The sequence below is a fragment of the Pleurodeles waltl genome, chromosome 9 (genome assembly GCF_031143425.1).
Source record: "Pleurodeles waltl isolate 20211129_DDA chromosome 9, aPleWal1.hap1.20221129, whole genome shotgun sequence".
Lineage (NCBI taxonomy): Eukaryota > Metazoa > Chordata > Amphibia > Caudata > Salamandridae > Pleurodeles > Pleurodeles waltl.
Genome location: NC_090448.1, coordinates 976,888,346 through 976,915,878, shown reverse-complemented (window position 1 = coordinate 976,915,878; position 27,533 = coordinate 976,888,346). Strand labels below are relative to the sequence as shown.

The window sequence follows — 27,533 nt, the reverse complement described above, 5'->3', positions numbered from 1 at the left end:
TAATTTCAGATTGTTTGTAGTTAGGTGTTTGATAGTGAGTCGCAGAACCAATTTTTGTGGGAAGATGTTTTTTTGAATTCGAGATTCCAGTAGTCGATGACCTATACACCATGGGCCTGATTCACAAAGGTAAACTTACACTTTTGTGTAAGTTTACGATTTTTCCCAAATCACAAAACAATTTTACGAGTAGTATCTCTATGACTGCAGTGACTCTGCACATAAAGTAGTAAATATACTGCTTGTAAAATTGCTTTGTGAATTGCAAAAATATTGTAAACTTAGACAAAAGTGTAAGTTTACCTCTGTGAACTAGGCGTCATGCTTTCAGATGTTACAGTGTTCGGGGCGATGGGACGTGAATTAGACAAATGTCCACTAAGTAGCAACTTTTAGAGTATTGCATAACTTCTGGTGACGTTTTGCAACACTTATCTAAGCCCCCCACAACCTGCATCAAAATGAGTGGAGCAAAGATTGCAGTAAAGTGCACTGTGCAAGCTTTTTCGGGATCTATACACGAAAGAGTGGAGTGTATGGGACAGTAATAGATTTGTAAGGAAAAAAATGTTACTAGAAAACAAATTGTGTAATTGTGATTTGCCTGACCTTTGAAACATGCCATGTACACAAATAGGACTCAACACACATCTACTGTTAAGAAGGCGACTATAAATTGCTTATCTTTGTGAATACCTCGCAGTTCTGCAGACAAACATAATACACTCTTGACTGTGGTGGAAGTGTTTGCGAACACCCAGTTCCTGATTGTGCACATGCGTGTTGCCACAAAATACGTATGTCTTAATTTATGATTGTTTTTGTGAATCAATCCTTTGTTTCTTTCAGAGTTTTAATTTTTAATTTTTTAGAGACCTAATGTCTGATTTGTACATTTTACTGTAGGGGCATTTGTGCATTCCTGCCAGCTGATGCAACGAGATGGCCCTGGGACAATTACGCGAGCATGTGACTGACGTCCTACGGAGAACGAGGCCTGATCCGAGAGCTCGATACTGTTTCCCTGGAGCAGCGGCGGCCCTGGGGGGGAACGTGCGTTAATGAGGATGATTGTATTTCTCTGGTAGGTGGAAGTGAACGTCTGCAGGGGTATGGAATAATCCGACAAAAATATATGGGAATGTCGGGTCATATTACCCAATCCTTCATCCTATTATCCTCATGTGGCTGGGTGTATTATCCCACCGCCTCGTGCCAAAGACCGAGTCAGCAGGATCAAGCTAATGACGTTACCGGGGGAAAAGGTTGCGACCTTCATCCCCGTAAACGTCTGCGTTTACAAATGCTGGTCCTGGGCCCCTGGAAGGCCTGTCACGGGGCGTGTATGAAACCGGAGTTGATGCCTTCTGTGTGTAGGGTTCCTACTATTGTCCCTCGTTTATGCCCCCACCCTCACCCCAATTTCTTCTCAGACACCTGAGGCCCGTAGGACAGGCTGGGCAATCTTTAAGCCTCTCACTAGCGTGCGGAAATATAGGTTGGAGGACACAGAGAGAAGAGTACACTGAAGAGGATGCCGAAAGAGGAAACACAAAAATAGACACTTTGAAAAAACATGCGGGCGTGTAAAGAAGTGAGGAGGAAATTTGAGAAAAGGAGAAAAAAATAAGATATAAAAGCCTGCAGAAGAACTGAGCTGAAAAATAAAACCATGGCAGTAACAGGAGAAGAGAGGAAAAAGAATGAGAAAAGAGAAGAAAGTCGAGAGACAAGACAAAAGAGACCGATCAAGAGAGTGAGAAATGCAAAAATGAGGAGTTGCTGTAAACGGAAGATCTGTAACAAAGAAAATGTACAAAGCAAGGGTGAGGGAAGGTGAGGCAGACAAAGGAAGCAACATAGGAAGCAGAAAGTGGGAAATACCGTGAAGGAATTGCTTATGCTCAAGTCTATGCTCACTCTTCAAGAGACCAAATAAAAGAAACAAACAGACCGAGAATGAAAGAGCAAAGATATATAAATAGAAACGAAATGAAAGGGTAAAGCGAGAGAAAATAAGATAAAGCAATTCAAAGAAATGGAACAAAATCCAATTAATGGACAATGCTAACATTTGCCTCCTTATCCTTCTTGATCTCTTGGCAGCTTTTGGGACTGTCAACCAATTCATCCTCCTCCCTACCCTGAAAGACTGCATGGGCTTCAGTGCAACAGTAGGGAATTAGTTTACCTCCTACCTTGAAAACCGATCACATCTGGTGACAGTGGGTCATGTTCTTTCACACCCTGTAGCATTCTATCAAGAGGCACCCACAAGGCTCTGTGACATCTCCCACCCTGTTCAATCTCTACCTTGAAATTTTGGGCACTCTCATAACAGACTTGTAAATCTCATACCACCAATACGCTGAGGATACCCAGCTTTAAATTAGGCCTGGGTGTAATTTTAATTATGCCTGAGTAATCAGAGTAATTTCAGTAATTACACAGTACACTTGGGATTAACAAATTTACGCAATTCCACGGGTTGAGTAACTAAGACTAAGACGGGCAAAAATCCCACCTCAGGAGCACATGAAAAATGAACTGAGAGAGAACGCGTGACTTCTCGCTACTGCTGTTTATGTCCTGTAGCATTTAGTGCTATTTTCTTAGTGCATAATGTATCCTAGGGGCCATTTTAGACACAAGGGTACATTCTGCACTAATACAGCGCAGAATGCTGGATTACGCTTCTCATGTAATTACATATAATTACGAGTAATTTTGATGTAATTACTAGTAACTTTACTAGAGGGAATTACGTCAGTTACACCCACCTCTGCTTTACATGAAAGTTTAATTTCTCACTGATATATCACTCTTTGCTACAGCTGTAAACAAATTTCAGTCCTGGATGACAAAACAGCATCTCAAATTTAATCCTTTTTGCCATATGATTTTCTGCCTATTCAAGCATGTCTATGTCCCACAAACCTCTTTGATTGCGCTCCTTCGCATGTCGAGAATGCCAAATCACTTGGTTTCATAATGGATAGTATGCTGTACATCACTGACCACATCAAACTTGCAGTGAAAAATGCAAGCAACAAACTTAAACTTATCCGTGGGACCAAATCATTCCTTCCTGAGGAAGACCTCAAGGGAGTCATTCAAGCAGTGCCCTTTTCTAGACTGTACTATGTGAACGCTGTTCTACCTGGGATTCCAAAAACTCATGTAACCCCCATAAAAGCCTCATCGAACGCAGCTGCCTTCCTGGCCATGGTAACTGCACGTTTCAACCGCATCACCCATAGTCGTTAGCTTGGCTTCCTATTGAAGGGAGATCCGTGTAGAAAGTTGCCTGTATTGTTCACAAAATTATCCACACTGACTTTTCTCACTATCTAGCCCCCAAAAACAAGCTTGTGGCCCATCAACTTCAAAGTACCAAACTAACTTATTTCCAAAGTCCCTGCAGTCAGGAAAATGGTGACACAGAATCTTCACCCTTCAAATCTGTAACCCACTACCTCTCAACATATAAACTACAGCCGCACTTCAAGCTTAAAAAAACTCTTACTGAGGTTGTTCACTTACTTATGCATTTGTTAACCGGTATTATATTCTGCCTTTTGCTCTTCAGTGCATTTTTTAATTCTCCTCATCGATCTCCCACTTTTTCTTTGGTTTCATTGCTTTTTTATTCTCTCTGCAGTTACTTGTAAAGCGCTTTGATGCTCTAGGGCCCAGTACATGCTATATAAAAATATGAAATAAAGTTACAGAAGGAACACAAGTAAAGTGAGAAATAAAAGAGAAAGCAGATAAAAAGGAAGACATCAGATAAAGAGTCTAAACCAAACAGAGACAAAAGAGAGAGAGAAAATAAATGTTCATAAAAGAGCAGTAAGGAAAGAGTGCAAAAGCAGCGAATGAAATGATAGTAAGGAAAAAATGGAGAAACAGAAATAAGAGCCAGAGAAAGAAGGATCGAAATAAATGAAGCAATATATATATATATATCTATATATATATATATATATATTTTTTTTTTTTTAAAGGATAACGTACAAAAATAAGTGAAGAACCGTTTGACGTAAAGCAGCGACTTTCCTTCTTGAGAAGGACAGTGATCTGCTGCCATCTTGTGGCTGAATGCTATAACAATCCTGGAATCTTTCTCTTTCCAGTACAATTCTCAGAGGGCCAACTTCAAAATAAAAAGCTTAAAAGTAGTTGGAGAATCACATTCACTTTAAACATATTTTTACACTTATTTGCAATTACCACATATTTGCAGCATACATTTCGGTGGACGGGATATCCCTCACTGTTGTAACAAATGAACCCCTCCACCAACCTCTAAATCAAGCCCTAGTCACCTTGCTCTCATTTCCACAGTGAATGAGTGATTATACGTAGGTGCACCATTATGCAAAGGGGAATTACACTCCGCTGTGCAAATACAACTTTTTCTTCACATATTAAAAAAAGAAATTCTGTGGGAAACCCACTTCCTTTGTCCCCTCCATGTTCGGAGGTGATCTGTTCACTTTCACACTGACAGGAAGTTAAGTCACTGTAGCCTCTTCCTGGAGTAAAACTCTGACCCTTTCCCAGAGTTATAAATGAAGACATTTTCGGCCATAAGCCTACTGTAAGAAATTAGATGACTTGGGGGTGGAGTGAGGGGAAGTGGGGGTGTGACTACCCACCTCAAGGAACAATCACATCCCTTGCTGGGGTGAACCCTAAAATTATTAATTAAACCTGAGCTCAACCACCTGGTAGCTGTGGCATAGATCAGACAGGCTTAACTTAGAGGCAATGTGTAAAGGATACATGCTGTACCAAAACAGTAAAAATTATGATATGCAAAACAATAAAAATACCAAATCCAATTAGAAAAATAGAGTAAACTTTAAAAAAACACAAGGACAAAAATCCAGTAAGAGGAACTGGAGATATTAATTGTTAATGTTTTGAGTATAATTAGCAGCAAGAAGCATAATGAGAATGGCAGCCAATGGCCGCGATAGACTGGGACCTAGGCACAGTGATTGCGATGGAGCACGGGTCAGATAAACTAGCCATGTTTGTCCTACCCAAAGGTTTTGCCTTCTTACTTAAGCCCTTTAAGCCCCCCTCCACCACAGGAGTACGCTTCAAAAGCAGTATACACAAAGGGTGTGGAAAAAATAACCTAAATCTGTCAGCGGCAACCACTTTGGTTGTGATCCTGTCAGTATTATCTGGGGTTCTTGTTAAAGATTGTGATGTTGGGACCTGTGTTGGGAATTCCTCTTAATGGAACAGGTACCAACATCCTAGTCTTTAACAAGAACATAGCCCTTAATTATAGGGTATTCCTTGCACTACAAGAACCTAATTCCATGTGAATGCCCTGTCACTCAAAAGAAGAAAAATACATCTTTTTCTTTTTTTATATAAGACCCTCACCTACTCTAGTAGTGTAGTAGTGGCATGATTTATCATCGGGTCCCATCCCGTCCCCTAAAAGCCAGGATGAGCTCAACCATATCTCATTGAGCACTTTGGATATAGTATGTAACAGGGGAAACACAAAACTAAAAATATCTTCACCAGACCTAGGGATCCCTTAACGATGGTCGGGGGGGGAGGGGGGGGGGTTAGAGATAGAAACTGCCTTTCTAGGGTTCCTTATGATATAATGGTCCTTTGACCCTCTGTTCATCATCTACATGTTACAGCCCCTATCCTATGGCTACTTTGGTCCAGGGCTTTCACCAGGACGTACTCTACATACAATGCATCAGTAAGGTACATCGGACTTTTTTGTCTGACATGCAACCCTACTTTGCATGCAAAGTGAGTATATTTAACTCACCACCTCACAGGCCACTGCTTTTGTAATTGAGAAGCAAAAACATAAACATTCTTTATGACTCCCTTTGTGTGTGTCATTATACACCCTGTGTAGGACTGAATCACTAAATGGGATTTATCTTGACGGTGGATTCAACTCCCCTCTAGACTATATGACAAAAGTATTTGTTACCACCCTATTTGTTTTATGTGTGGCAGGTGATATCTGGCTCATAACGGTGCCACCCAAAAAGGTGTTTAGGCATTCAACAGTAGGATCTCTCGAGTTAGAATATAATTTCACATAACAGTCCTTAAAGGATTTATTTATCTTCATATTCTGATCTACAATGGACAATACGGTAGTATGTGAATGCCTAGGTCTAAGAATCCACAACAGGAGTTTTCTGGCTTTACCACCCTCTGAATGCATTCTCTCTGCAAATGCTGCTCAGTCAACGCACCAAAGACACTCCAGAAGTCCTGCATGCCTCCCTCCGCCTTCACACAGGCACTCAGTGCAGGATCTAAAGCTGTGGCTCTCTCTAGGTTTTGAATAATGCCTTCTAGTCTATAATGTGCGCATTCAGCTGCCTCCCGGGCACCTATTGCACTATGAATTCAAGTGCATCTTAACAGCACCTCAAATGCTTCTCGTTTCTGTAGGAGCGGGGAACAAGGACCCTCACTGTCTTGAAAATAGTTAAGAATCGCAATACTCAACAATTCCCTGACTACAGCATCCTTCAGTCATGTCAGCTGGAATTTCCAGGTAGGTAAAGGGGTGGGGACCCTTCACCAGGGAAACCCCCAACTCCAGTGGGTTATGATCTGACAGCGTTCTACCTAAGCACCCTGCATGATATACGTGCAACTGCAGTGTTTCTGAGCACACCACTCAGTCTGATCTGGAGTGCACGTCATGTGAAGCGGAACAGGAGTACTGTCACATCCTCTCATTTCTACACCGCCATGAGTCAGCCAATTACCATTCGCACAGATGCAATGCTTTTGCATTGCGGGTGGCCGGCTCGCTAAGGAGTGGGAGCGGTCTAGGGTAACATGGAGAACACAGATGAAGCCCCCTCCCAATACCTAGGGAATGGCAATCCAATCAGCTACTTTCAGTGACAGGTTTGCTAGGAGCTTGGGCCTACCTACGCTGGCAAGTATATGCTTCCCAGGTCTATGGGGCTCAATTCTGGTCAACCCCTGACCACTGCATATCTCCCATCCCGATCCAACTGCACCCTTTCAGATTTAAATGGCACACCAGGGAAGTGCAAGCAAGGAACGAGAAGGCGTGGCTGTTGACTCTGGCTCTTCGGATGCGAGGAACAGTGGAGAGGAGGTTAGCGGGGGGAGATGTCTAGTGGGGTTGTGGAAGCTGGATTGGATGTTCACATCAGTGGGGCCTAAACATTGTGTAGTGCTTTGTATGTGAGTGGTAGTAATACTAACTGTACACGTTTGTATATGAGGAACCAGTGGAGGTCTCGGATGTGGGTGCGTGCATCAATCCTTCCCTTTACATTTTAATTTACTACACTCCCTCTCAGTCATGTGCACTTCTTGAAGAAACACAATTTGAACGCTCACCTTCCTAACTTAACAACTTATACCTCCTGTTTGCTGACCCTTAACCCCGTATGCTCCATTTCATGTATCCATGGCATGTACTGTGGGGGATTTTATGTGTTAACGCAACCATGTCACCTAGTGGGGCATGATACTGGACATAACAAAGAACATCCCATTATAAATTGCATTCTGACTTCCCTGAAGCAAACGCAACTCTCTCCCCAGTACCAGATCAGGTATAGAACCAATACCAGAAAAGCAAACAAAAACCTCATAACTTAAACAAAGAGTCAACAACTAATATGAGGGTAATAATATCGCAGATTTAGTTATAGCTTGGGAAATAGTAACCACATGGTCCCCAAACGCGATATTGTAGTAGGTCAGGTACACAGCCCATGTACTGCCTGAAAGTAGTAAGCAGTCGGGAGGGGAGCCCAATCTGTAGAGTATTACGGAACTCCGCATCTAGCTCAACAGGACTCAACTTAAGCAAAAGCTCACTGCTGCACTGCCACGCCAGCTCTCCGGCCTAAGTTCCTCAACTTATCATATCTGATTGTGTACTGGTCTTCACAGCCAGTTAGTATCCACTGCTGGACCAGCAGGGTCTGGGGATGGATTAAGTTACCTCTATGCTGTGGGACATTTCAATGGATAGCTTGGAACACACTTGTGCCACATGACGATGAATAGCAAATATTATATTTGTATGCTATTCTTTTTGCTCAATGCATTCTTCTGTTAGAAACAATCACTCAAAGCAGATCGTAAATGTGGCTTAGTTGCTTTACTGTGGCGTTGCAAGGTACAGCTGTTAACAAGCTGATATACATGTTCTTCAAATAAGAAAAGTAAGCTAATGCATAAAATGGCCTACTTATTAAAGAAAATCAGGTAAAGAGAACCAACCAAAAGTGTAGAACACTACAATTACATGTGACAACAAAAAGGACCATTAGCTAAATATAGATCAACTGTAGAAGCAAAATGCAACAAAACATTGTGGATAGATATACACAAACTTCCGTCAATTAAACAAATTTGGAATTGAGGCCTTAAATTATGACTTACCTGTATGAGGGGTTGCACCAGACACAGAACGAAACAATTCTGGCAATGATTCATGCAGTTTCAGCTTTCTGGAAGTTAGACGTTAAAAAGACAGATTTATACAATGTACAATGCACCTTAGAGAAAAGCCAAGCAATTGGAATCACACACATTTTGGGGTTTCTAAATGGTGGTAGAACAGGGATAATCCTGTAAGTGCATGACACGAAGAAAATTAACTTGGGTTGATGATTCATGTTTCAAAATCAATGTTTTAACAGAAAATGAGACAAACAGTCTGCTGTATAACAAACAATTGAAATGCATTTCACAATTTAAAATCGCGGAGCGCTTAAAAGAGACAGTTTCTACACATGAGAAATAATACCACTTTCCAAAATCATAAACAATGTTCACTTTTTAACCCTTTCACTGCTAGGCCTTTACATTAATTCAGCAAGGATTCATTTATGTAGAAGGTTTTCCAAAGACATTAAGGGCCCGATTACGACCTTGGCAGGTAGGATATTTCATTACAAAAGTGACGGATATCCCTCCCGCTGTTTTACAAGTTCCATCGGATACAATGGAACTTGCAATATGGCAGACAGGATATCCGTCACGTTTGCGACGGGTATCCCATCCATCGAGGTCGTAATCAGGCCATAAGTGTTGAAATAAAAAAATATTGAAGATTAGTAGAAAAAACAACTATTTTTGACAACGTTTCCATTTGTAACTTCTCATCACCATGCCCGTTTTACAAAAGCAATATACCATTACATCTGCTAGACCCTTCTGGTTGCAGGGATATATAGAGTTTGTGAGTTTTCCAAGAACTTGAGGTAAACAAAGCCAATAACTGAGCTGCAACTTGCAATGGTTTTTCATTGTGCACTGAGTATAGAGCAATTCATTATGGTAAAATATAAATAGTGAAAAATAGGTATCAAGGAAATCCATGTATTTCAGAACGGAGCACAAAATAAGGAGTTCAAAAGCAGTGGTTATTTGCACATCTCTGAATTTGTGGGTACCCATAATAGTATGTGAATTAGAGGGCAGTTCTCAAAATGTCTTCTTTCTTACACACTGGCTTACATTTGGAGGGCAAATGTGATAGTGTGCCGAGATCGGCGCTGGAGTGGAAGTACCCCGTGGGCACGTCGCCGAGCAAGGACGCTGTGACAGAAGAGGCGGAACCACAGTGGAGCGGAAGCCTCCAGGCAAACGCGGAAATGGTGGGGCTTTTAAGCCCCGTCAGTAATGGCAAAAGACGTCCAGCAGGAGAGGAAGCAAACCGAGGGACAGCGGCGTGTGGAGACAAACAAGCACGGGACGAGGACAAATCGGTGGAGGTTCGAGGAGGAGAAGGTTCGTCGGAGGACGCCGGCCCAGAGGTTTCATTCGACTAGGGAGGGAGAAGATGCGCAGAGGCCAGCCACGTTCTGGGAAGAACGTGGCCAGTTCAGGTACGGAGTTCTTCATCAACGGGATATGGGGAGGAGGGCTAGAGAGAGATAAGGGGGGAGGGGGCTGAGAAAAGGTGAAGCACAAATGATTGTAAAACAAATTTGAGCACTGGGCATATTAATATGGAAGTCACAATCGGAGGTCATAGAAAGTAAGAAAGGCACGGGGAAGGAGGGAGAAAGATGAGGAAATATTCTTCTTTACGAATAAATAAAAGCAACGGATAAGAAGACAGAAACAAAAGCAGACCGCAGAGAAAGAAAAGGGCTATATCAAACCACAACCCAGAGCCAGAAAGAAAGGAGAGAGACCTCAGGCAAGAAAGAAGAGTAAGGAAAAGAATTCTAAAACAGACCAGAAAAGAGAGCAGAGAGGTAGAAGAAACAGGAGACAGAAGAGAGAGATACAGAAAAGGAAAACAGGACAGTAAAAAAAATAAAAAGACAAAAAAGAGGATAAACGTACCTTCTAACCCGCTTCTTCTTTTCTTGTTCTCCCATGTAACCTCCGCGGCTGAATTCTGAGATGCCCACCTGAAAGGAAAGAAAGAAGAAGAAAAGTAAAGAACCAGAAAAGACCCGGGAAGAGTTCCAGACAATAGGTCAGAGAATAATAAAATAAACAAGAAGGAAAACAAAGTGTGGAAAGAAAGCAATAAAAGAAACCGGATTATACCCATACAATACGCCTGCAAGCCTCCATTATTAGTTAGCCTGTTACAGTGGTGTCAGAAGTGGGATTCACTTCCGTTGGAGGAAAGGTTAAGGACAATGGAGGAGAAACCTACCCTAGCAGATATGATCGCCCAGTTAGCTGAGGGCCAAAGACATTTGTAACTTGTCTGGGAAGAACAGTTAAAAGAGACAAAAGAAGAACGCAAAGCTTTACAAACTGGCTTGAAAAGTCAGGCAACTATTATTGCCAATAATCAGTTAGTGCATCAGACTGCCATCGGGAAACTGACTGAAACGATAGCAACAACTAGAGCTCACCCGAATGTACCTAGCGCTGTTCTACAGAAATATCAGGAGAATGAGGATCCTGACGCGTTCTTCACAAACTTTGAACGGGTAGCCAGTTCTGCTAACTGACCTACCGAAAGATGGGGTCAATATATTGCTCCACTCCTGACGGGGACTCTTCAGGCAGCATATCAGGCAGTGAATCCAGGAGGTTTACCACCCTATGCAGAAATTAAAAAAGCAATTCTGGAACGGGTAGGTCTAGACCAGGAAAATTATCGCCTTCACTTCCGACATACAAAATAGGTGAGTCAAGAAAATCCCCGTACGCTTTATTACAGGGTCCATCATGAAGCCAGCAAATGGCTAAACCCCACCGATACCACCAAAGAAGAAATGTTCGAGGTGATAGTACTAAAACAATATCTAGATGCATTACCCACCTCTACAAGTAATTGGATTCGCCAGCATCCTGGTTTAAATAATACCACCGCCGTGGAACTGGCCTGTGCCTATCACCGAGCTCCAGACTTCCGGGGCTCCAATGCAAAGCCGCCACCGTCAAGGTCAATTCCACTCAAATCCTTCCCTTCTAAACCAATACTGAGTTTAAGCACAGAAAAACCCGGTCCCTATAGAACCCCCTCCAAGGAACCCACAATGGGCCCTCAATGTTTTCACTGTGCAGAATGGGGGCACATTGCGCAATTTTGTCCTCTAAAAGGGGACCAAGGAGAACCAATGGAGATTGGAATGACCAGGGGAAAGGTATTGTGGTTAGGGAAGACAATGACTCGGTATTCCACCTTCTTTCTGGGGAATCAAAAGAAAAGGAAAACTTGATAGATTCTGGTTGTAGTCAGAGTGTCATTAATCAGTCATACGTCCGGACAGACCAATGTGTAACAGATGAAAAGGTGCTGATCACATGCGTTCATGGGGATAGCAAAACATACCCCGTCGCTATCACACAAATAAATTGTCGAGGAAAGGAAGAATCTCTTCTCATAGGAGTCATCCCAGACCTTGGTGAAGAACTTGTTCTGGGAACCGATTATAGATAATTTCCTGAACTCTTAGATACCTTAAATCATAATAATCAAACTGACTCCTGGTGGAGTGAGGCACCGTTTGTATCCTCAGAAATAGAGAACCATATACCAAAGGAAAAACTAACCAGATCACAAAAACGAGGGCATAAGAAAGCTTATTACAGGGACAATACGCAAGAAAATACCCCTGAAATGAATTTGAGGAAACTGATTCTGTCAGTTGCAGGACAGTTCCAGCAATCACAGCAGGATGGCATGTTATATCGAGTGTGTCCTTCATCAGGTAGCATTAAACCCCAGTTAGTAGTTCCCCAAGACTACAGAGAGAAAGTACTTACCCTAGCACATGGTGACACCGTAGAAGGTCATCTAGGAAGAGATAAGACGGAGGAATCCGTAACAAGGAGATTTTACTGGCCTGGGGTCTATGGTGATATACGGAGACATTGTCAACAATGTCCGAAATGTCAGTTGGTTAATCCTTCCAAGGATCCCAAGAATCCCCTCCTTCCCTTACCAACCATAGAGACGCCCTTCACCTGGGTGGGTATGGATCTGGACCCCTGAAACCATACTCCACAGGTCACCAATACTTCTTAGTTCTTGTAGATTATGCAACTAGATACCCAGAAGCTATTCCACTGGCGAGTATAACTACTAAAACTGTGGCTCAAGCCATGATTGAGTTCTTTTCGCGAGTTGGAATCCCAAAAGAACCCCTAACTGATCAGGGAACCCCTTTTATGTCCCCGTTAATGTCCGAGGTCTGTCAGACTCTAGGAGTCCAACAAATACGGATATCGGGTTATCATCCCCAGACAGATGGTCTAGTTGAACGGTATAATAAAACTATCAAAAATCGTAAAGTCATTAACAAGTCTGCTAAGAATTGGGAGAATAAATTACCATTGGTATTATATGCCCTAAGAACCTACATACAGTCTTCCACTGGACATAGTCCGTTTGAACTCCTGCTTGGAAGACAACCACGCACCCTGTTGGAGATGCTAGCTGAAAAATCGGAGGAAACAGAAGAGGAAATAAAGGACATACTTACATATACTAGTGATTTAAAGGATAGTTTACATACCATATGGGAGAAGGTCCATAAACAATTAAAAGAAGCCCAACTGAGAGAGAAAACGTATTATGATGCGAAAAGTAAAATGCATGAGTTAACAGTAGGGCAACAGGTGTTGATTCTTTTACCAACTACTGAGAATAAATTATTGGCCCGTATGCAGGGACCCTATACAGTAATGCAAAAAGTAACTCCCATAACATACAGAATACAGATACCAGCAGGGTCGGGTAGAAGCCAGATTTATCATATTAATCTTTTGAAGGTATGGCATGAAAAAGAAGCACAGAATAGTATTTTGTACATTATGACCTGTTCTGAGACAGAAATACCCATGTTCCCTATGGTACCGAAACCCGAACAAAAGAATATGCCTCATTTTGGTAATAATCTCACTACTGCTCAATGTTCTCAACTGGAAGAAATAGTGCATACTAATCCTGAAGTGTTTTTTAAAATACCCGGTAGGACCCATCTTATAAAACATCATATCCATACCCTAGATGGACGGGTGTCTCGGCAAAGACCTTACCGTATACCAGAATCCAGAAAACAGTTGGTCGAGAAGGAAGTTATGGAGATGTTAAAAGTGGGGGTCATTGAACCTTCATCTAGTCCCTGGTGTTCCCCTATAGTCTTAGTCCCCAAACCAGATGGCTCTATCCGGTTTTGCATCTAATTTAGACAAGTGAATTCCCTTTCCTGTTACGATACATATCCCATGCCTCGAAAAGATGATCTCCTAGAACGATTAGGGTAGGCAAAATACATGACTACTTTGGACTTAACGAAAGGATATTGGCAGATTCCACTAGATGAGAGTGATAAAGAGAAAACAGCCTTTGCAACGCCCTCGGGTTTATATCAGTTCACAGTACTGCCTTTTGTCTTAGATGGGGGACCTACCACTTTCCAGAGATTAATTGATATGGTGTTACGACCCTTTGAAGACTATGTGGCCGCATATTTAGACGATATCGTCATATACAGTGAAACATGGGAGGATCATATATCACACTTGTCCAGCATATTAAAAGTGCTTCAACAGACGGGATAAACGGCCAACCCAGAAAAGTGCAAACTAGGGCAGGATACCATCAATTATTTAGGGTATGTGATAGGACACGGAACCCTGAATCCACAAGTGGAAAAGGTGGATGCTATTACACAAATCCCTGTTCCAAAGACAAAAAAAGATATCAGAGCTTTCCTGGGCATGGTGGGTTATTAAAGACGGTTTATTCCCCATTTTCCGACATCGCAGCCCCTCTTACTGCCCTACTCGAGAAATAACAACCAAATCAAATACACCAACTTACTGACTTAGTAGGGTTTTTAACTGTAGGAAACGTTCTTTCTCTAAATAGAAAACCCATTTTGCGTTGCCCGGATTTTCACAGACCCTTCCAAGTCCAAACCAATGCTTCTGATCAGGGGTTAGGAGCTGTCTTGTCCTAAGTAGGGGATGAGGGAAATTATCATCCCATTGTGTATATCAGCAGAAAACTCTTACCCCGGGAAAGGTATTATCCCACAGTGGAAAAGGAATGTCTCGCAATAAAATGGGCCATTGAATCTCTTCGATACTATCTATCAGGACGATCCTTTACTCTTCTTACGGGTCACACTCCCTTAACCTGGCTATCAAAACATAGGGACAAGAATGCTCGTATACTTCGATGGTTCTTATCCCTGCAATCTTTCTCATTCCAGATACAACATTCCCCTGGATCCCTGCTTTCCAATGTTGACTATTTGTCTCGATATCCATCCAATAAGTGGCTCCAAAGCCACTCTCTAGGGGGAGTGAATGTGACAGTGCGCCGAGATCGGCACTGGAGTGGAAGTACCCCGGGAGCCCTTCGCCGAGCAAGGACGCTGAGACAGAAGAGGCAGAACCACAGTGGAGCGGAAGCTGCCATGCAAACGCGGAAATGGTGGGGGGTTTAAGTCCCGTCAGTAATGGCAAAAGACGTTCCGGCAGGAGAGGAAGCGAACCGAGGGACGGCGGCGTGTGGAGACAAACAAGCACGGGACGAAGACAAAACCCTGGAGGCTCGAGGAGAAAAGGTCCGGAGGAGGACGGTGGCCCGGAGGTTTCATTTGACTAAGGAGGGAGAAGACGCGCAGAGGCCGGCCACGTTCTGGGAAGAACGTGGCCAGTTCAGGTACGGAGTTCTTCATCAACGGGATACGGGGAGGAGGGCTAGAGAGAGATAAGGCGGTGGGCTGAGAAAAAGTGAAGCATGAATGATTGCAAAACAAATTTGAGCACCAGGCACGATAATATAGAAGTCACAATCGGAGGTCATAGAAAGTAAGAAAGGCACGGGGAAGGAGGGAGAAAATATTCTTCTTTATGAATAAATAAAGGTAACAGATAAGGAGACAGAAACAAAAGCAGACCGCAGAGAAAGAAAAAGGCTATATCAAACCATAACCCAGAGCAGGAAAGAAAGGAGAGAGACCTCAGGCAAGAAAGAAGAGTAAGGAAAAAAAATCTAAAACAGACCAAAAAAAGAGAGAAGGGAGAAAGGAGAAACAGGAGACAGAAGAGAGAGATACAGAAAAGGAAAAGAGGACAGTTAAAAACAGAAAAAGACAAAAGAGAGGATAAACGTACCTTCTAACCGGCTTCTTCTTTTCTTCTTCTCCCATGTAACCTCCGCAGCTGAACTCTGAGATGCCCACCTGAAAGTAAAGAAAGAAGAAGTAAAGTCAAGAAACAGAAAAGACCAGAGAAGAGTTCCAGACAATAGGTCAGAGAATAATAAAATAAACAAGAAGGAAAACAAAGTGTGGAAAGAAAGCAATAAAAGAAACCGTATTAATATTAAACCCATACAATATGCCTGCAAGCCTCCATTATTACTTAACCTGTTACAGCACAACTGCAGAGAAATACAATTGGTAATAAAACTTGTTCTACTCTTCTGTGTTTCCCTAAGTAAAAATGGTACCTCACTTGTGTGGGTAGGCTAGTATCCACGATAGGAAAGGCCCCAAAACGCAATATCGACACATCTTATTTTTCCACTGAAAACTGAAACTTTTTAGGTTGAGCGTGCAAGCTTGACCTGTTTTAAGTACTGTGGGATTATAACCATGCCCATCTCATGCCTATCACTTTAATTTCCTCCTGGGCTTACCTTTCAAAAATACCTTGATGTCATTGCTAAATGCTTCAAGTTTGTCCCGCCTTGAGGATGTTTTTGTCATGCTTTACAGACTGCCCTTGTCAGAGTCACCAGATCCTCGGGGTCTGTGCACGTTCCCAACACTTCCACCACAAGACAGCTCCAATACTCTGATTAGAATTGTCACAGAGTCTAAGAGAGTCCAAGTGGGGAAAAGGGGATTAGGAAGGGAACAGCTGGGAAGGAGACCTGTAGGAAGCAAAAAGGTTAAAACACACAACATCAAAATTATATCACATTAATCAGTCCTAGGCTATGGCTCTAAGCTTTGTCATTCTGAAAAAACATGGACAACCTAAACACAGACTTAAATAACTAGGCTTCAAGATGACTGGATACCTGTGAGGGAAGCAAGAAAGGTTAAATGCAACTTTCAAATTCAGGCATTATCTTTTGCATGAGGATCAGGAAATAATCTGAATGATTGCTAAACCATCATATGAATCGTATTTGAGAAACGTTTTATGTACATACAACATTACATCTGGAACTCTAGCATTTTTGTTTTCTCAAAATTGCCGGAACATGAATTGCGCACATTGCAGATTTTCACAACGTTTGTAAATACCATGGAATGATTGTGCACCATGAATAACATAAAATAGATTTGAGAAATAAATCACGCGTCTTGCCAACTCGAAAGCCACCAAATAAATGCCATGCAGTGGTAGCGCATAATGAACACCGTGATTTTAAACACAAGAAATGAATCGGGCGTATTGCCGATTCGAGCACCCCCAAGTAAATGCCATGAAATGGTAACGCTTGCTAAATAACATGAATTCAACATAAGTAATGAATCGCGCGTTCTGCCGATTCGAATGTCAGCCAATAAATGTCATGAAATGATCACACACAATGAATATCATGAATTAGGCACAAGAAAAGGAATCGCGCGTCTTGCCGATTCGAATGTCATCATATGAATGTCAGGAAATGGTAGCGTACAATGAATAACATGAATTACACACAAGAAATGAATCGCGTGTCTTGCCGATTCAAATGCCACCATGTAACTGCCAAGAAATGGTAGCGCACAATCAATATCAAGGGTTAAAGCACGAGAAATGAATCGCGCGTTTTGCCGATTCGAATGCCATCATATGAATGTTAGGAAATGGTAGCGTACAATGAATAACATGAATTACACACAAGAAATGAATCGCGCGTCTTGCCGATTCGAATGCCACCATGTAACTGCCAAGAAATGTTAGCGCACAATTAATATCAAGGGTTAAAGCACGAGAAATGAATTGCGCGTCTTGCAGATTCGAATGCCACCATGTAACTGCCAAGAAATGGTAGCGCACAATGAATATCAAGGGTTAAAGCACGAGAAATTAATCGCGCGTCTTGCCGATTTGAATGCCACCATGTAACTGCCAAGAAATGGTAGCGCACAATGAATATCAAGGGTTAAAGCACGAGAAATGAATCGCGTGTCTTGCTGATTCGAATGCTACCATGTAAATGCCAGAAAGAACCCAGAGCACATTCACACACACAAGGTAAAATCTCTCAACATGAAAAGTAGGCCCAAGAACTCGGATGCCTTCGAAAACGGGATTGGGGGCCCAGCCCGACCTCCGTCTTAACGCCCTGATCAAGGATCACCAATGTAAATGATGGGCAAAGGCCTGGAAGATCAAAGTAGGCCACCGGAACAAGAGCTCAGGAAGTTGCTGCTGCTCTGCACCGGGACCTCTGAATACTGAGCACTTGGAGCTGGGCTGGCTCCCTTTTATAGACTCTCAGCCCAGCCCACCAACCACACCCAGGCATGCTGCAGGGAAAGCTTCTAGAAGGCCCTGGAAGGGGACCACACCCTGACACAGTCTGGAAGCCTGCAGCAGTGCATTACATGTGAACAGTATTTATGTGCATGCTGAATATAAGTCTTCAGGATTAAACTCTGCAATGCAAAAGGTTAAACAACATCATATCAGCACAATGCATAAATTATGTTAGCTTGAAATTGTTAGGTTTTTGAATTCTAGTCGCCTGTAGAGCGTGCACTGCCCTGATGTTGACAGTACTCCCCTCTCCCAGACGCGCTCTAGGGCCTGGTTTGTCTGGATTGAGATGATGAAAGCGCCTCACAAGTACTGGAGCATGGACATCAGATGCAGAAACCCATGAGTTACTTTCAGGGCAATAACCTTTCCATGAGATTAAATACCATAGGTTACGCCCTCTCAGTTTAGAATCCAACACTTTCTTGACTTCGTATTCTACTTCCCCCTGTACTAGAACTGGAGCTGGATGAGGGCGGACCTTCTGGACTGGCTTTTTCAATAGGGAAGTGTGGAACACTGGATGAATCCGTATGATCTTGGCAATTGTAGTTTATAGGTCACAGGATTGATTTGCTGAAGGACAGTGTAAGGACCTATGAATTTGGGGTTGAACATGTGCTTCTTCTTGAAGTCTATATGTTTTGTGGAAAGCCACACTTTATCACCTGGTTGATACTGCGGTCCCTCACAATGTTTCTTATCATAATGCTTTTTGTATTTTTGTTTGGCCTTTTCTAAATGCTGTTGAATCAAATATCTGGGTTTGGTGCAGATGTTGAATGGTTTCTGACACAGCTGGAGTAAGAGAACTTTCTTGAAGGATTGTGATGGGCAAGGTGTCAGGATGATAGCCAAACAAGCCTAAAAAGGTGTAACGCCAGTAGAAGTGTGGAATAAGTTATTGTAGGCTAACTCAGCTAACCAGAGCATTGATGTCCAAGAATGAAGTACTTTTTCAGCGTAAGCACGTAGGTATTGCTTCAAAGTCTGATTCAGTCTCTCCGTTTGACCATCTGTTTGAGGATGGTGGCTAGTAGATAGTGTAGATGTCACTTGGAGTGTTTTACACCATGTCTTCCAGAAATTTGAGGCAAATTGCGACCCTCGATCGGAGAGGATCATTTTCGGCAGTCCATGATAACGAACCACTCTATTCAGCCAGTTCACTGGAGGTGGGCAATTTCTTACAGGCAATGAAATGTCCATATTTCGTGAGACTATCTACTACCACCAGGATTACTGAATATTGTTGAACCACTGGTAGACCTGTAATGAAGTCTAAAGAAATGTGCTCCCAAGGACGACTTAGAGTTGGGAGTGGATGCAACAACCCTTTCGGTTTTGAATTACTTGTTTTAGGGCGAGCACAGACTTATTTAAATTCGAAAAGTTTAAAAAACAGAAGGTTTCCAGATGGTGGGACGGAGCCACACTCAAACAAGATATCAAACTAAAAAGAATACCAAGAGGGCTGAGATCGCATATCTTTCCTACTTTCGACAATTTAGAACAAGATCTTTTGGATTGCTGGAAACAAGAACTAATTTCCAGCTCATTTAAACTGATAAACATTTTGATAGAAAATGCAGACAGAAAGGTATCAAAGTTACAGGCAGAAATTGCCACCCTAGAGGCAGGAATTCATAGTCTGAATTTAGAAGCAGCAACTACAAAAAACTATGCAATTCTAAATGAAATTATCAACCAACACCAGAATGAGGTTACACAAAGGAAAGCTCGTAAACTCAAACGAGATGAAATTGACTATAAAAATGGTAGAGTATTCACCTTTTCCCAAAAATACGACCACTTAATCAAAAGAGGGGAACAAATACGAACAGAGGAGATGGGCTCACAATCTTCACTTAGTGTCACTTCAGTGAGTAGTAATTAATCAACTACTAGTAGTAACATAACAAGACAAGATTTAACATTGCAACACGGAACCCCTTCTTTTTTAGCAGAGATTCAGAGGATCAGACAGGGACATTGGGAGACAAACCGACGGAAAGAAATACCTGTAAAACAAGGAGGGGCAGGAGAGGAGGGAAGCTTAGAAACCAGAAAAGGGATGCAGACCAGATCACGAAACAAGTAGTCTCAGAAAATGTGACCAAGGATATGATCAACGTAAAAAAAAACGACATATTATATTGGGGTCGCTACATTGATGACTGTATTATGATGTGGACGGGGGACATACCCAAACTGAACAGTTTTATAGAATACCTTAACTCTAATGACCTCAACATTGCTTTTACTTGGGAGCACAGTAATAAGAGTATTCCCTTTCTTGATGTTGAATTATTCATCCACAATAACAAGATCGAAAGCCGTCTTTATAGAAAAAGCACGGCATGCAATGCAATACTACATGCAACGAGCTCACATCCCAGGCATCAGATTGATGCGATTCCGTTTGGTGAAACAGTCCGAGCTAGACGCAACTGTAGCTTGGACACTGATTTCTTTGAATGCATCAATGATATGGAGCACAGATTTAAGCAACGGGGATACAAACCATGTATCTTAAGCAAGCCCGTAATAGGATTTTAAACATTTCAAGAAGTGACACTCTCAAACAAAAATGTAGAACATTTAATAGTAACATTCGTTGTGTAGCTGACTATTCACAAGCCACCTCAATACCACGCAAATGTATGAAAAGGCATTGGCCGATATTACGAGCGGATACAACTCTAAGAAGTTTTATTTCAGATACTCCACTTCTTACATTCCGTTGTGGCAGAACTCTTAAGAATACATTATGTCCGAGCTACCCTAGTAAACAACACCACGAAGATTGGCTCACTAGCCGCAATAAGGGATTCTATAAATGTGGGCAATGTGGAATGTGTAGATGGGCAAGAACGGGGATCTCTACCTTTCATAATCAGATTGGTGATTGATTTCCCATCACCTCTCACATTACATGTAACAGCAATTACGTAATTTGCATGATCATTTGCAAGTGCAGCAAATACTATGTACGCAGCACTATCAGAACCCTCAAAATAAGAATAAGCGAACACTATCGAGCAGTGAGACAAAATGACAGTCGGTATCCTGTGGCAATACACATCAATCAATGCCTGGCCCAGGGCCTAACCAAAAGCTTTGAATTTTATGGGTTTGAGAATATATCCAAACACCCACGAGGAGGGAATAGAGAATGATACCTTAGAAGATGTGAATGTACTTGGATCCTCAAATTAAGAGCAGTGGAGGAAGGTCTTAACACAAATTATGAAATGGAGTACTTGCTAGGTGATTAATTTTACTATCATAATAACGTATAATTTGTACACTGTATGTCCAAGTATGAATTTAATTATTACTGTCAAACTCTATCAACATAGTATACAACACTACCTAATATGGACGAATGAGCCCAGTTCAATTCTGGTGCTAAGATGGTGAACTCTGTTCAAATGTGAAGTGTTACTATTATTACAGTATTTACATTACATATGAATTCACACTTTATTGGTAAGTAGCACCAATCTTTGATGATCACGTGAAACGAATAATTAGGACGATGACTACTTAGGATTACTTGGCTGATTACACTTTGTTTTTACTATTTTGTATCATCTCTTATTCTCGGGACCCTTCGAATAAATTACTTCTAAGTTACATTATTCTCCTCATCGATTAAAAGAAGGACCAAATAAACGTACTGCCCATCATGCCGAAGAATTTTATACACACTCCTGAGACCTTACTCTGTGTCGTGTGACACCTTATTCGGTGTCTTTCTATCAATTTTTTAAGCGCCTAAGGCTGTTCGCATTAACTAATGCATAGCAATTTCAAGATGGCGCCCATTTTTTCTTTTAACACTCTGTCCTTTTTCTGTTTCGGGCCAGCCGATGATTCTCATCATCGATTAAAAGAAGGACCAAACAAACATACCGCCCGTCATGCCGAAGAATTTTATACACACTCCTGAGACCTTACTCTGTGTCGTGTAAGACCTTATTCGGTGTCTTTCTATCAATTTGTGTAAGCGCCTAAGATTATTCGTATTAGATAATGCTTAGCAATTACATACACCCAGCTGCACACTGTCTTTTAGTTGTGTCTTTCACCCTCCAAGATGGCGCCCACTTTTTCTTTCAACACTCTATCCTTTTTCTATTTCGGACCAGCCGATGATTCTCATCATCGAATAAAAAAAGGACCAAACAAACATACTGCCCGTCATGCCGAGGAGTTTCACACACACTCCTGAGACCTTACTCTGTGTCTCTTCTATACCTTATACTTCTAGGTAGGTGACATTAGTGTTACCTTATGTATTTTGCACTTTATTTTGAGGGGGCTGAGTCTGGTTGCTCAACTTAGACGCAACATATGATTATAATCTTTGTTACATCGGTTTTAGATGAGACGGAGGGCTTACATGTCCTTTTTCTCTACATACACGCCAGCTTAATTATCGGGGAGCAAGACATAGCACCCCCAACACAAGAATTTAACCAAAAGAACTGTTTTGTTTATAGGTACGTGACCTTTTACTTTTAGAATTATGCCATATTGCTTATGCTAGTCACTACTTCCTTAGTATAGCGATCTTCTCTTCTAGATCCCACCGTAAAAGATTTTGGATCCATACGTGCTGACTTATGAGTACTCCCTCACGAAGACTCGGGGATAATAGTGTTTTGCCCCCGTCACGTGATTCCCACTACTCTTTCTCTATTGATACGTGATAGTCCTTTTGTTAGCTCCTTTTAAATTCAGCTTACTCATTATCTTCCTCCTAATGACTTACAATCATTTTATTTCAGATCGTACATTATCTTGAAGAGTTTTACTTGATTAGGATAAGCCATTTATTCATGTTAACACCTTACTTATACTTTGGTACGTTTTTCTTTATTCAGACACACTTGCAAATGCTTAATTTAGCACACTCACTCACCAATTTCCTAGGTGTTATGACGCCTTTCTGTTTCCTTTTTTCCTAATGACACCCTGTCATTAAGAGTACATTTCTCAACCTTAGTTTCCCTTTCTCATTGCCACATATCTAGTGGGAGTCTTTATCCCTATTTCTAATTCTCAATTTCTACTTCGTTTCACGTGCACATCAAACTTTTGGTGATATTTATAATAATAACAAGTTTATCACTTGTGGTAGACTGTAATCACAGTTTTTTCTCTGTGGCTCCATTTGGTAATGTCACTTGATGATTTTAGACAGTCACGCTATACTGGTGAAGGACTTGGCCACGATTTTAATGCCAGGTATTAAAATCATGGCCAAATCATGTATAACTATATATTATGACCAAGCTCATTATTATGTTTCTTACAGCCCTGAGGAAGTCAATGAGATTATTTCTCGGAGACGAAACACGTGTTGGCTGTTGGAAGTTGTTGTGATGACCACATATGGAATCTTTCTGATGTGATGAACATATGTATGAAAACCTCGCACAAGAATAAAGACACTGAACTTTAACTCTGTTTGGATTATATATTGATTCTCCGAAGACCAAGAACCTAACTGCACAAACTCTTATCTTATTTCATACGAGTGCCCTGGCCTTTTGAAAAGGACTTCGCAGTTGTTTACCATAGTTTTTACATCTTTTGTTAGGATAGGCCACCAAAAATAGCGTTGGATTAATTCAAGAGTTTTAGGAGTACCTGGATGACCTGCCGTAGGTATAACATGCAACCAATGAAACACTATCTTGCGAAGTTTGGTAGTGGGCACGAACAAACGAGCGTCATGAAAAGGTAATCCTTGCTTTATTGACCTTTTGGGATCTGCTTGAACCCATGTCTGCCATTTCTCCACAGTGAAAGAATTATGGATGTCTTCAAAGAAATCTTCAGTTTTTATGATACATAGGACTTTGTCTGGAGCAGTGATAGCTCTGGAGGTTTGAACTGCAGGCAACGTAGTAGACTCTTGGCGGGACAAGGCGTCAGCTTTGCGATTGTCTTTACCAGGCCGGAAAGTTACCACAAAATCAAATTTGGCAAAAAACAGCATCCAGCGTAATTACCGAGGAGTCAAAAGTCTGGCGGAACTCATGAACTGAAGATTGCGATGATCAGTATATACTGTGACAGTGTATTTGGCACCCAACAAATGATGTCTCCATTCTTTAAAGGCGTCACGAATCACCAGAAGCTCTTTTTCAGCAATGACATAGTTCTGTTCGGCTTCGTTCAACTTTCGAGACATGTAAGCTACAGGATGAAGTTGACCAGTGTCTTTGTTTCGTTGCAACAAGACTGCTCCTATTGCCAGATCTGAAGCATCAGCTTCCACTATGAAGGGTCGATCCGCATCAGGATGAGTCAAGACTGGGGCAGTGGAGAAAGCTTCCTTCAAAGTTAAAAAGGCTTGGCCAGCTTCTGGGGACCATACATATTTTTCCTTCTTTCTTAATAGCTTAGTGATTGGAGCCACTGTCTGAGAGAAATGATTTATGAACCTCCGGTAAAAATTTGCAACCCCCAGGAAAAATTGTACATCACAAACAGTCTTTGGGGTGGGCCAATCAGATACGGCCTTTACTTTATTTTCTGCCATCACCATACCTTGAGGGGTAAGGATAACCCCTAAAAACTCAACTGTGGTAACATGAAACTCACACTTGGTTAGTTTGCAATATAAATGGTGCTTTCGAAGGGCTGCAAGAATTTTCTTGACATGTTGGACATGTTCATTTTCATTGTCTGAGTAGATCAAAATGTCATCGATGTAGACTAAGGCAAATATGTCGGGGTACTCTCTAAGAACGTCATTCAAGAAAAATTTAAATGCTGCTGGAGGATTACACAGACCAAAAGGCATGACGGTGTATTCAAAGAGGCCATATCTAGTCTTGAACGCTGTTTTCCATTTGTCGCCCTCTCTCATTCTGACCAAATGATAAGCACCTCGAAGATCAAGCTTCGTGTAGATTTTTGCTTTCTTTACTAGTTCCAGCAAGACCGGAATTAGGGGCAAAGGATATTTATTCTTGATGGTGACTTTGTTCAAACCCCTATAGTCGATAAAAGTTTGAAGTTCTCCATTCACCTTCGGGACAAAAAACATAGGAGAAGCTGCAGGAGACTTAGAAGGGCGAATGAAACCATTTTCCAAGAATTGATCTAGATACTTTCGTAAATGTTGATTTTCATGTTCTGACAGGGCATATACACGACAAATGGGAAGTATCGCACCTGGAACTAGATCAATTTGACAGTCATAAGATCTATGAGGAGGTAAGTTCTCTGCTTCTTTCTCATTGAATACATCTTCGTAAGATGAATACTGTTTGGGCAATTTAACTTCTTTCTCTGCGGCAGTGGCTATGTAAGAGTTGCAAACTTTTGATACTTTAAACTTTTGGAGACATTGTTCTTTACATAGCGCAGATGAAAACACGACCTTTCGTTCTGCCCAATTAATCTCTGGATTGTGATGAGTTAACCAGGGTAAGCCAAGGATAATTCCATACTGGGGAGCATGGATCACGTCAAGGAGGATTTTCTCTTTATGTCTCTTTCTTTGATTCTTATCTTCACAAATCACCGACAAGGGGACAGTCTGAAGAGTTACCGGACCTCCAGTCAAGAGTTTTCCATCGACTGCCTGGATGATTTCTGGGGTCTTTTTTTCAGTGCATGGGATCCCCCATGCATGAACCATTTGGGCGTCAACAAAGTTCCCGGTAGCCCCAGAATCGACTAGAGCCTTCTTGAAATAGGTCTTTTTCTTTACCTGAACTTTTCTACCCAGTTTGAGATGTCTAGATTGTGAAGGGTCCACGGTGACACTCAAGAGCAACCCTTCTCTGCATCTTGTGTGCTTTAGTTTTTCCGACTTGACTTGTGCATTGGCTGCAACCTTCTGAACCGGACCTCGTTTGCTCTTTGGTTTGATTGGACATTCTTTGGCCAAATGACCTTTGTGCCCACAATAGAGACATTGCCCCTTCTTTCGACGTAGGTCCTTTTCGTCTTCGGTCAAAGGCCTCCTGAGGGTTCCAATTTCCATCGGTTCCGGCGTTCTTTCTTTTGGAGATCTTGAGTCTCTATTATCGTGAACACGCCAGGAATATTTTTCAGTCTTTTTGCGTGTTCCTTTTCGTTCTGATAAACGATGATCCAGCCTCAAGACAAGGTTTTTCAACTCTTGACAGTCTGTAGGCTGCGGGTGTATTTGAGCTAGAATATCTTTTAGCTCCTCTTTGAGTCCCTTGTAGAACAAGGCCGCTTGTTTTTCTTCAGGCCAGGATATCTCGGCGACCAGCCAATTAAAGTTGGCTAAATATGACACTAAGGGGGTCATTCCAATATTGGCGGGCGCCCAGCGGAAACTGCCAATTGGCCGATCCGCGGTCAAAAGACCGCGGAGGCCATTCTGGCTTTCCCGCTGGGCCGGCGGGAAAGGCCCTGCAACCCAGAAGCCGGCTCCGAATGGAGCCGGCGGTGTTGCAGGGGTGCGACGGGTGCAGTTGCACCCGTTGCGATTTTCACTGTCTGCAAAGCAGACAGTGAAAATCATGCTGGGCCCCCAGGGGCCCCACGACATCCCGTTTCCACCATCGTGTTCCTGGCGGTAAAAACCGCCAGAAACAGGGTGGCGGGAAGGGGGTCGGAATCTCCATGGCAGCGCTGCTTGCCCATACAGGGGAAACCGCCGGATCCCCTTTTCTGACCGCGGCTTTACCGCCGCGGTCAGAATGGGCAGGGAAGCACCGCCAGCCTGTTGGCGGTGCTTCCGTGGTCATCCACCCTGGCGGTCAATGACCGCCAGGGTTGGAATGACCCCCTAAGTCCTGATTCCCTTGTCGTAAGTCTAATAATTCACGATCTGCTTAAACAACATCATATCAGCACAATGCATAAATTATGTTAGCTTGAAATTGTTAGGTTTTTGCATTCTAGTCGCCCGTAGAACGCGCACTGCCCTGATGTTGACAGCCCTGTTACATGGATTTTTGCAGTATTGCTGATATACTTCAGCGCAGGCAAACAATTTTTTCTTTTGTCTCTCCCCTTCATGCTGCATGGCGATCATGGCTCTCACAGCGCCAACAGGCACAACAGCGTGAACTCGATTGGCGGTATTGGAGCGCTTGTCACATTGTTCACAGTTACCTAATCAGAGTCATTTCTTGTGGCTCTCCCCTTAAAACACTTGTAATTGGTAAATGTTTTTTGTAAAACAGAAATAATCAAAGAGGAGGTGGCTCTCCAGGCATCGCGGGAGAGCCGATATTACAATATTCATTGCACTCAGGAAAATCGGCCCATAATGCTTTGCAGGGCATTACTTTTTTAAAAACTTTTTTGCTCATAACTCATTCTCTGGTGGGCCTAGGACAATGGGACCACCACCAAAACGCTCAGCACAACACACTCTTTCTGTGTAGGTCATCTCTGGGTCCCCACACTAGGTTAGTGGGGACCCCAAAATAATAATAGTAAGCCCTCCCACCATTCAGTTTTTTTTTAAAGTGTTCTTATGGCTGGAACTTTTGTTTTACAACTGGGAACAGCTTGTGTTTTAAGGGCCTTGTTTGTGA

The 27,533-nt window shown here is 42.2% G+C and overlaps 2 long non-coding RNA genes across 3 annotated transcripts in view; one reads left to right on the top strand and one right to left on the bottom strand.

Moving 5' to 3' along the window:
• Positions 1-9,534: 9,534 nt before the first annotated feature.
• On the top strand, positions 9,535-15,828 carry LOC138260184 (uncharacterized). Of its 2 annotated transcripts, none has more exons than XR_011198828.1 (3): positions 9,535-9,899; positions 14,709-15,163; positions 15,667-15,828. It is a non-coding gene; the product is annotated as an uncharacterized lncRNA (long non-coding RNA). The 2 variants fall into 2 exon arrangements; XR_011198829.1 differs by lacking the exon at positions 9,535-9,899 and adding an exon at positions 9,950-10,501.
• Positions 15,668-27,533, bottom strand: part of LOC138260185 (uncharacterized) — a 109,100-nt gene continuing 97,234 nt past the window's right edge. Inside the window, exon 3 of the long non-coding RNA XR_011198830.1 lies at positions 15,668-15,686. This is a non-coding gene — a long non-coding RNA (uncharacterized lncRNA). The remainder of the gene's footprint in view (positions 15,687-27,533) is intronic.